Source organism: Elephantulus edwardii, unplaced genomic scaffold, assembly GCF_000299155.1.
Source record: "Elephantulus edwardii isolate Elephantulus edwardi_28Jun2011 unplaced genomic scaffold, EleEdw1.0 scaffold00391, whole genome shotgun sequence".
In the NCBI taxonomy this organism is placed as follows: Eukaryota; Metazoa; Chordata; class Mammalia; order Macroscelidea; family Macroscelididae; genus Elephantulus; species Elephantulus edwardii.
In genome coordinates this window covers 283721-293654 of record NW_006400141.1, presented here as the reverse complement: position 1 = coordinate 293654, position 9934 = coordinate 283721, and positions in this window count along the sequence as shown.

Sequence of the window (9934 nt, the reverse complement as noted above, 5' to 3'; positions counted from 1 at the left end):
CATACTTTGGACATGTTGGCAGGAGGGGCGGGTCCTTGGAGAGGGACATCATGCTTGGGAGGGTGGAGGGATGGCGCAGGAGGGGAAGACCCTCTATGACATGGATTGATTTGGTGACTGGGGTAATTGGGATGGGTGTGTCAGAGGCTGTGCGGTTGGCGCAGGATAGAGCAGGGTTTAGGGCTGTTGTGCATAGGGTCACTATCAGTCGCAAACAACTCGGCGGCACATAACAACAACAACAACATATAGTCTTATATATATAGTTATATATATTTCTGTATATTCAAAGTCAGTACACATGAGTAATTGATGGTTTGTTCTACCATCAGCCCTTGTTCTGTTTTTGACTGCTGATATTGTACTTCTCCAATGATTCTTTCCATAGATGTAGTCAATCTGATTTCTATCCAGTCAGTCAGGTGAGGCCTTATTTTGTGTTTTAAAAAAAATAAAATAAATTTGTGGATGCCACCAGCCCATGTCAGGACCTCCTCTTCTGATACCACTGTGTACGCAGGAATTCCTGATACAAAGGAGACGATGAGACACCTGCCAGGAGCAACACTGGAACTTAAGTCAGGTATTTTGGGGGTGAGCGAGTCACTGCTGTTTGGTTAGATCATGTAAGTTCCTTAAGCTCAAACAGAGGGAGCAAGACAGTTAGAGCTCATTCTGAAATGGAAAATCAAGGCTTCCTGGTTTTCCAATCAGGTCTCCTCATTCATGTCTAGTTATCAACTGCTTTTAGCCTGATGCTCCTTGGGCTAGCCTAGTAGCACCAGTTGTCTGACAGAGGAGGCTGCTTTCAGAGGCCTTTTCTCTACTGAACTGAAGCAGATCTTCCCTTGGGTCAGAAGGCAGAGAGAAACACAGGCAGAGTAGCTGCCCCACCCTCTTCTGGAGCAGTGTTTTCAGATAAGGAACCTGCTATCACCTCAGATATGAAATGCACTGCCATAGCAATGTCATGTAGTAAGGCCATCTCATCCCCTATACAAGCCCAAAGCAAGATGTCACCCCCCAAACTGACACACCATCAATAGATTTCCTGAAGCCAGAATGTCTTATGAAACTTTCCAGCACAGAATTTAAAAGAACAATAATTGAATATTTTCAATGGGTGAAAGACTAACTGAAGAATTACAGTATACTGCAAGCAAAAACCAGAAGGACCTTAAAAAAGCAATTCAAAACAATACAGATAAAACAAATTAGGCATTAGAGGTTCTGGAAAAACAAGAAAACACAATTCAAAATATGAAGACCAATGTTTCAGATGCTATCAACATGATAGAGGGACACACATGAACATGGTTGAAGAGATTGAACACAGACCAGGGAATAGAAAATATAATTTTTACCACTAATCTGATAGAATAAAAATCAGAATCAAAAAGGAAGGAAAAAGAAGAAAACCTAAGAATAATGTGGGACACCATCAGGAGAAATAATGTGCATATTCAGAAACCCAGAACAGTAAGAAGTAACAAAAGGCACCGAAAAAGTTGTAGAAGAATTATTAGAAGAAAACTTTCAAATCCTAATAAGGAAAGAGAAAATATATATTCAAGAAGTTGAGAGAATACCATATAGAATAAACAAATTATATATACCAAAACATGTTGTTAAGTGCCATCAAGTCGTGGGCGACTCATAGAAACCCTATGAATGAAAGACCTGGACATTTGTATAACTTTTGTCCTTTTTCCAGGTTCATAGGGTTTCCAGAGGCAAGCTATTTCGGAAATGGATGCCACTCCTGCTTCCAAGTTTGTTTTAATTGGAGACCTCCACCAAACACTGTCCACCTATGTTCACTTTTTTCACTTACACAGATCCTTTACACAGGTAAAGTAATTTCAAGCTCTGCATTAAGACATCGAGTCTAATCAGTTCTTGAACCAGAGGCCTACCAGTCCACCTTTCCTCCACTCACCTGGTCATCAAGTTCTCTTTTCTGCACTACCTGACACAGAGCAGTAGCGTCTGAGCTCATCCCCAGCCCTTTCCATCACTCTTTAAAACCTACCTCCTATCTGCCACAATGATCTTTCTAAAATGCAAGTCAGACCCTGTCACCCCTTTGTTGGAAGCCTTTCAATGATTCCTTATCATCTGTTAGATATCATTGGAATGCTCTAATTCAGCATATAAAATCCTTTAGAACCTAACCATCTTGAGTTTCACCTTCTCACACCCAGTTTCTCCAGCTATTAGGAGATCATACATATATTCATAGTCTACCATCCAGCCCATGCCCCTTAAGAAACCAAGTCTGGTTCCTAGACTATTTCACTCCACAACGCTTTGGAACAACCAAGAACCTGCCTGAAGCATCTTACTTCCCATCTCCTTTTAACTTTCTAACTGTCTCTCTTTCCTTCTAGAAATGGGGAACACGATCATTCTCAACTTCAGCACTCATCTGGCAGCTGTTCGTGCTGTTGGGTGCCATCCAGCAGACTATGACTCACAGTGACCCTATGAAAAACTGCTCAGAACCTTGCCCTAGCTTCTGTGCCATGCTTCTGATTTCTGCCATGCTCAAGCCCACCGTTACAGTCACTGTGTCAATCCATCTTGTGGAAGGTCTTCCTCTTTTTCTCTGAACTTCTGCCTTTCCTAACATGAAGTCTTTTTTCCAAGGACTAGTACTCAAGGAAAAGTTCACAAATGCATGAAATGTGACCTTGTGCACATTTCTTCTTCAGTTGGAGTGCCCCCTCCTTCATTACAGAGCTAGGCTAGAATATATCAACAACACAACTAGAATTCTGCACTTTCAGGCCGTCTTTTACAAACCCCAGACTTTTCTTATTAGCTTATGATGTTTCAAAAGATTAAAAGCCTAACTTTAAAAAAAACCCAAAGCAATATTTAATCATCAAGACACAATGAGATATCAAGTTTATAGATCCAGAGCAAGATAATGTAACAATAGTTAATAAGTTGTCAAAACTGAATCCTGAACTATATGCAAAGAAGGTACTTTTATAAATCCTCACCATTTACTAGTTTCATTTACTCCTCACACTACATTAGGCAGATGTTACCTGTTCCCATCTTAAGGAAGATAACACAAGGACTTTAAGAAGTTAAAATACTGTGGAGCTAGAAGTGCCTGAGCAGATTTATAGGCATTGTTATTATTAGAGACTCTGCACAGGCACTAAGGTGGTTGTTATCAGGTGCCTTGGAGTTGAGTATGACTCATAGTGACCCTATGAACAACTTATCTGAACCCTGTCCTGTCCTGTGCCATCCTCACACTCTCTGACACACTTAAGTCCATTGCTGCAGTCACTGTGTCAATCCACCTAGTTAAGGATCTTCCTCTCCTTCATTATTCCCGCCCTTCCCAAGTGTGATGTCCTTCTCCAAGAAATACCCTCTCCTAACAATATGCGCAGCTCAGCACTAAGGAATCTACCTGAAACACAGACCATGTCTTCTACACGTTCTTCTCAAAAACCACCTGATTTGTTTCTTCCAGTTTAATTGATGGTGAAAGGCAGAAGGAAATGAAATTAAATGCATTATAACTCTAAAACATATTCAAAACTTTCCCATAAAACTGGCAGTACCCTCTGGTCATTGACATGCCTAAACAAGTAGGATTCTTGAATAAGGACATTTGTATCTATATCTTTTAATACCATTAGGAAAACCTTTGCAACTTGATAAGTAATAAATTTTCATAAAATAAGACACAAGAATTAAAACCCAGGTCTTGGCTTTGAGTTTTACTGGGCTACTCTGTTGAACATGTTAGTGTAGTTCTTGTGATATAATTGAAAATCAACCAAATCCTAAATACCTTAAGCAGCCTGCCCTCACACAGTACTTAATGTAAATTTTTAAATCATACTATTCCACTCTTGGGAGCTCTGTTGTCATAATCCATGCAGAATTTAACTGCTAATCCAAAGGAGCTATCTCTTCAGTGGTACAAATCCACCAGCAGCTCCATGGGAGAAAGATGGGCTATCTTCTCCCATGTGATCCACAACCTCCAAATACCTTCTGCTGGGTCATCTGTGAGGCAGTACCGACTTGATATTACTTGAATATGAAATTCAATTCCCAATTTCTTTACCAATATATGTTGATATTTCTTTTTCTCCATAAAAGAACCCAATCAGGCTGTTCCCAAAGCAAACTGTCTGAAGGTTCTTTTTTGGCCACTGGGCCATCTGACAGGTAGCCAGGCTTGAGAGTTCAGCTAGATTACTTTAATTAAATAAAATGTTGGCAAAAGGTCAAATGCATAATAGTTGTTAACAGCACAGTAATTTCCCAGTTCATCACAGTAAGGAAAAACACCCAATCTTTGTGTTTGTGGCATATATTCTTTCAAAAGAAGAAAAAGTGTATGTTTTGTTGTTGTTATATGCCATCCAGTTGCTTACAACCCACTGCAACCCTTTGTACAACTGCACTGAACCCTGCTCTATCCTGAGCTAACCTCCTCATCTCTGACACACCTACCCCATGACCCCAGTCACTGAGTCAATCCATCTCATCCAGGGTCTTCCTCTCTTGCGCTGTCCCTCCACCATCCCAAGCATGATATCCTTCTCTAAGGACTGGTCACTGCTTACAATATGCCCAAAGTATGCCTTGCCTCCAAAGAGCATGCTGGTTTCACCCTCTCTTGGATGAACCTGTTTGTTCTCCTAACAGTCCATGGTATATTCAATACTCTTCTCCAGCACCACAGCTCAAAGGTATCATTTCTCTTTCTATAATCCCTAGTCATTGTCCAGCTTCCTGATGTATAGCAAGTAATGGCAAAGACCATGACCTGTATCAGGCACTGAAATGTTGTTCTACAGTACTTTCTAGAGAGGTCCCTGACAGCAGACTTTCCCAATGCAATTAATCTTTTTATTTCCTGGCAGGCAGTACCAAGAGCGTTGATTGTGGAGCCAAGCAAACTGAACATGTTAACAATCTCAAACTCTTCACTGTCGATCATGATGCTGCCAATTTACCCAGTGGTACAATGATGTCAAATCTTTGGTAGAAAAGCCATTCATCTTATGTTTAGTCAAAACTAACTCTGCTTAAGAACATTAAAGTCAAAGCTTTTACTGTGGAATGGTAACCAAAACATATCACAGTCAAATTTGCCAGAATATAAGGGAGAGCAGATAAGATTGTCAATTTCTCAACAGAAACCAAATGAGTAAAAAGACAATGGAATGACATAAATCAAACACAACTGTTTGACATAAATCAAACACAACACAACTGTTAACCAAGAATGTTATACCCAGCAAAAATGTCCATCAAATATGAAAGAGAGATCAAGATATTCCCAGAAAAGCAAAACCTAAGAGAGTTTGTAAAAACAAGACCAGCATTTCAGAAAACACTGAGAGATGCCCTTCTTACAGATGTCTCACAGAAAGGAGATGGACCAAAGTCCAAACTAGCAACAACACCAGAAAGAACTCAACAAAATGATAGCAACAAAAGCTTGTCTCTCAATAATCACACTGAATGCAAACAGTTCAAATGCAAACTGAAGAAAAAAGTGTAGCAGATTGCATTAAAAAACCCCAAAATACATCAATATGCTGTCCACAACAGATATACCTGAAAAATTAAGATTTTTTTTTAAAAGGACTAAAAATAAAAGGGTGGGGAAAATATACCAAGCAAATGGCAACAACAACAACAAAAAAAAGCAGGAGTAGTGATATTAATCTCTGATAAAATAAATTTCAATGCAAAAACCATCACAAAGGACAGGGAAGGTCACTACATAATGAATAAAGGGTCAATAGAAAAAGAAAACATAATAATAATAAATATCTATGAGCCAAATGAAAGACCTGCAAAATATATAAAACAAACATTACCAAACTAAAAAGGGAAATAGTGCACACCTATGTTTATTGCAGCTTTGTTCACAACAGCAAGGAGTTGGAAACAACCTAAGTGCCCATCAACAAATGAAAGGATAGAGAAGCTATGGTATATTCACACGATGGAATACTATGCTGCATTGGAAAAACAAGGAACTCAATATTATTCAAAATGGGTGACTCTGGAGGACATTATGCTGAGTGAAGTATCCCAGTCACAAAAGGCCAAATACTGCATGGTGCCACTGTTGTAAAACAGGATTGACCTTGGGTTTGGGGAAAGACTGAGAAAGATGGGTTCAATAATGTAAACTGCACTGAAACAGATGAGGGAGAAAACTGTTTAAAAGGGATATGTGATTAGGTATTTTTGTCATGACAGGAGAAAAGAGAAAAATAAACTATTAACTAAATATTTCCAGCAAATAGAAAAAGAACAATGAGCTAATCCCATAGACTCCAGAAGAAAGGAATTTATAAAGAAGAAATATATCAATGTGAAATTACATTAATATTTACTGAAGAATTTAAAAATGATGGAAGAAAGAATTGAAACCATAAATAAAGAGGTATAAATTTTAAAATTCTGTTTTCTGTATCATTTATTTCAGCTTTTATCTTTGTAATTTCTTTCTTCTAGCAGTTGATTGTTGTTCTGTTTGATGAAAGTGTTGAGTTAGTGTATTTATTTTACTTCTTTCTTCATTTTTTTTATGTTTTCCAATTTCTATGAACTGAGTACTGCCTAAACTGCATCGCAGACATTTTTATACATTGTGTTTTCATTATCATTTGTTTCAATAAAATTTTTTTTCATTCTTTATTTCTTCTATAACCCAATTGTGTTCTAGCAGGGTGTTATTTAGTTTCCACATTGATGACTTTAGGCTTCCAAAAACAAGTCTCTTTACAATGATTCAGGATGGTTACAAAATAATTATATTGGAAATTTTGGGTTGGTATGTTTCTGAGTTACATTTATATTTTTAATTTATGCTGATGAACTGATAGATCAGTTATAATAAATAGAATATTAATATTCTGATTAAGTCACACGGAAAAAAACAAAGGGTAAACAATTAGAAAATATCAAAACCTTTTTTCACCACAACAACATAGAGGTAAATAACCCAATTGTAAAATGGGCACAGGATATGAACAAACACTTCATCAAAGAAGACATTCAGTTGGCAAACAAATACATGAAGAAATGTTCAAAATCTCTAGCTCTAAAAGAGATGCAAATAAAAACAACTATGAGATATCATCTTATCCCAGTAAAAATAGCAAAATTCAACAAAGCAGCAAATAATAAATGCTGGTGAGATTGGGGAGAAACTGGAACCCTTATTCATTGTTAGTGGGAAGGTAAAATGATGCGACCACTAAGGAAGATAGTATGGCGCTTTCTCAAAAAGTTGCAAATAGGGGCCTTCAGTCATGGGAACTGTTGGCTCCCTGTTTTTCACACTCTCTGTTCTATATCATTCCTGGTAGTCTGTCTCATTATTAATAATTATAAAATTATTTCATTCTTTGGGACCCTCAGTCTGCAACATTCTGGCGCCCAAACTTGGGACAAGGTGGTAGTTTCTCTTTCTTTCTCTTTTTTGAGCAGACACCAGGAACCTAAAGGGAATTTGCTCAGGGCTGCAACAGTTCCATGTTAACATGATGCACCTCTAAGGATACTAGCCTGTACGCCTAAGTACAACTGATAACAGGGCATCCAAATTCCAAAATCAATCTCCACATAGTCTACATGTTTTCTATTGCCAAAGGGGCCCTTCAGAGTAGTGAGAGAAGATCTTCATCCTGAAACCTACAGCATCCCTTTTCAGCAGCAAGTAGCTAAGAGAGTTCGCCGCCCCATTTTCCTTATGAATCAGGGTGAAATCTCTCTCAGGGAGAAGTGACAGGGAATGGCAAAGGACGCGTGGACAAAGGAGATTAATCAGAACTGGTTTTGATGGGGACTATGGCAACATGACAATGGAAGCTGATCCTCAGGGAATGCTGCTTTACTGGAAGTATTTTTGTGAACTTATTTTGCTTTCTCAGTTATATTTGTTTGATTTTATATAAAGGATTAAGAGACAAGGAAGAATGAATCCTGAAGAAAAGAAATTATGCTCATCTTAATGATCTCAAAATTATTATTTAAACAAAAGAGGGAGAAATGAGGGAAGCCGAATATCAAATTTACTAATTGTAGACCAAATACTTTATCAGGAAATGAGGGAGGCTTAATACAAGGTGAAGGTCACCTTGTGGCACTAAGGTGTTCCCTAAGAGTCAACATTGTTCTTAGCTTGTATCAACTGAATCCCTCCCTCCTGAGATAAGCATAAAGAGGAACTTGGCCTTATCTGTAAAAGACTTCACCATTATCCTTTGTTTTTGTTTTGTACTTCCTTATGATTTTACTTTGTTTACCTTCCTTATGATTCTAATAAACACTCAGAGAAGCATGGCTTCGGGCCTTCAGTCATGGGAACTGTTGGCCCCCTGTTTTTCACACTCTCTGTTATATATCATCCTGGTAGTCTGTCTCATTATTAATAATTATAAAATTATTTCATTGTTTGGGACCCTCAGTCTGCAACACTATAACATGTTTATAGTTCATTTCTTCTCATTGCCAAATAATATTGTATGAAAACACCATCTTTTCTTTATTCTTCCATCAGTAGTGAGATATGGATTGTTTCCATCTTTAGCTATGATGAATAATGAGCCATGGACATTCATTGGGTGAGTTTTTGTAGGGAAATAGATTCAATTTTTGGAAAAAGACATCATCCTGGGAGGAGCAGAGGCTCAGCAAAAGATGGAATAACATTGACTGCAATATTGGGCTCCAATGTGTTAGGGAGAACAAGATTCTATCTGTGGTTCATAGGGTGGCTGTGAATAGTTGTAGACAGCACCTAACAACAATAGCACTTTCTTTGTTGTTACAAATGCATATAGTCGAACAGAAACCAATTCTATGATTTCTATCTGTACACTTCAGTGTGACATTAATTCATTCTTCAATTTGGGCAAAGATTCTCAACCTCCTTTTCTGAATTATTCCTCTTCCATTAATATAAACTTATCCCTCCCTAGTTAATAGTTTTAATCTTTTCTCTATCTATCGTGATGTTGTCTGTTGGTCCAGTGGTAAGAACTTTTGTTTTCTTGATATTGAGATGCAATCTATATTCAAGGGTATATTCTTTGATCTTCTGATCTTAAAAAGCACTTCTAAAACAAGGAACTCATGCAATATTATTCAAAATGGGTGACCCTCAAGGACATTATGCTGAGTTAAATATCTCAGTCACAAAAGGACAAATACTATATGGTGCCACTGTTGTAGAATGAGACTGACATCAGGATTGGGGTAAGACTGAGAAAAACTGGATAAATTATGTATACTGTATTGAAGCTGATGAGGGAGAGAACAGTTTAAAAGCAATATATTTTAGGGCATTATATTTGTCATAAGAGTTCAGAATGAGGGTTGTAGAGTGGAGTATACTCGGGGTTGGGGTGGAAGGTGCGGGGGTATTATATACCAATGAGGGAGTTTTTCTTTGGCTTTTCAAGGAAAAGAGCGAACTGGGGGTGGGGGTGGGGTGGGCGGGGTGAAAAGTGCAGCAATGAATGAATGGAAATTCAAAATCTCTGTAAATGTTCACTGAAATTAATAAAAAAAAGTCAAAAGAAAAAAAAGTTGCAAATATAAATACCATTTGATGCAGTAATCCCACTATTGGAAATATACCCTAAAGAACTGCCACCCAAATAGATATATGAACACCTATGTTTATTGCTGCTTTGTTCACAGTCGCCAAGCTTCCCAGAACGGACCAGTCCTTGGAGAAGGACATCATGCTTGGAAGGATGGAGGGACAGCACAAGAGAGAAAGACCCTGGAGGAGATGAATTGATACAGTAACTGAGACAATGAGAATAGATGTATTGAAGACAGGCTGGCTCAGGATAGGACAGGGTTCATCAGAACTATTATATATAAGGTCTATATGAGTCACATGCAATTTGATAGCACA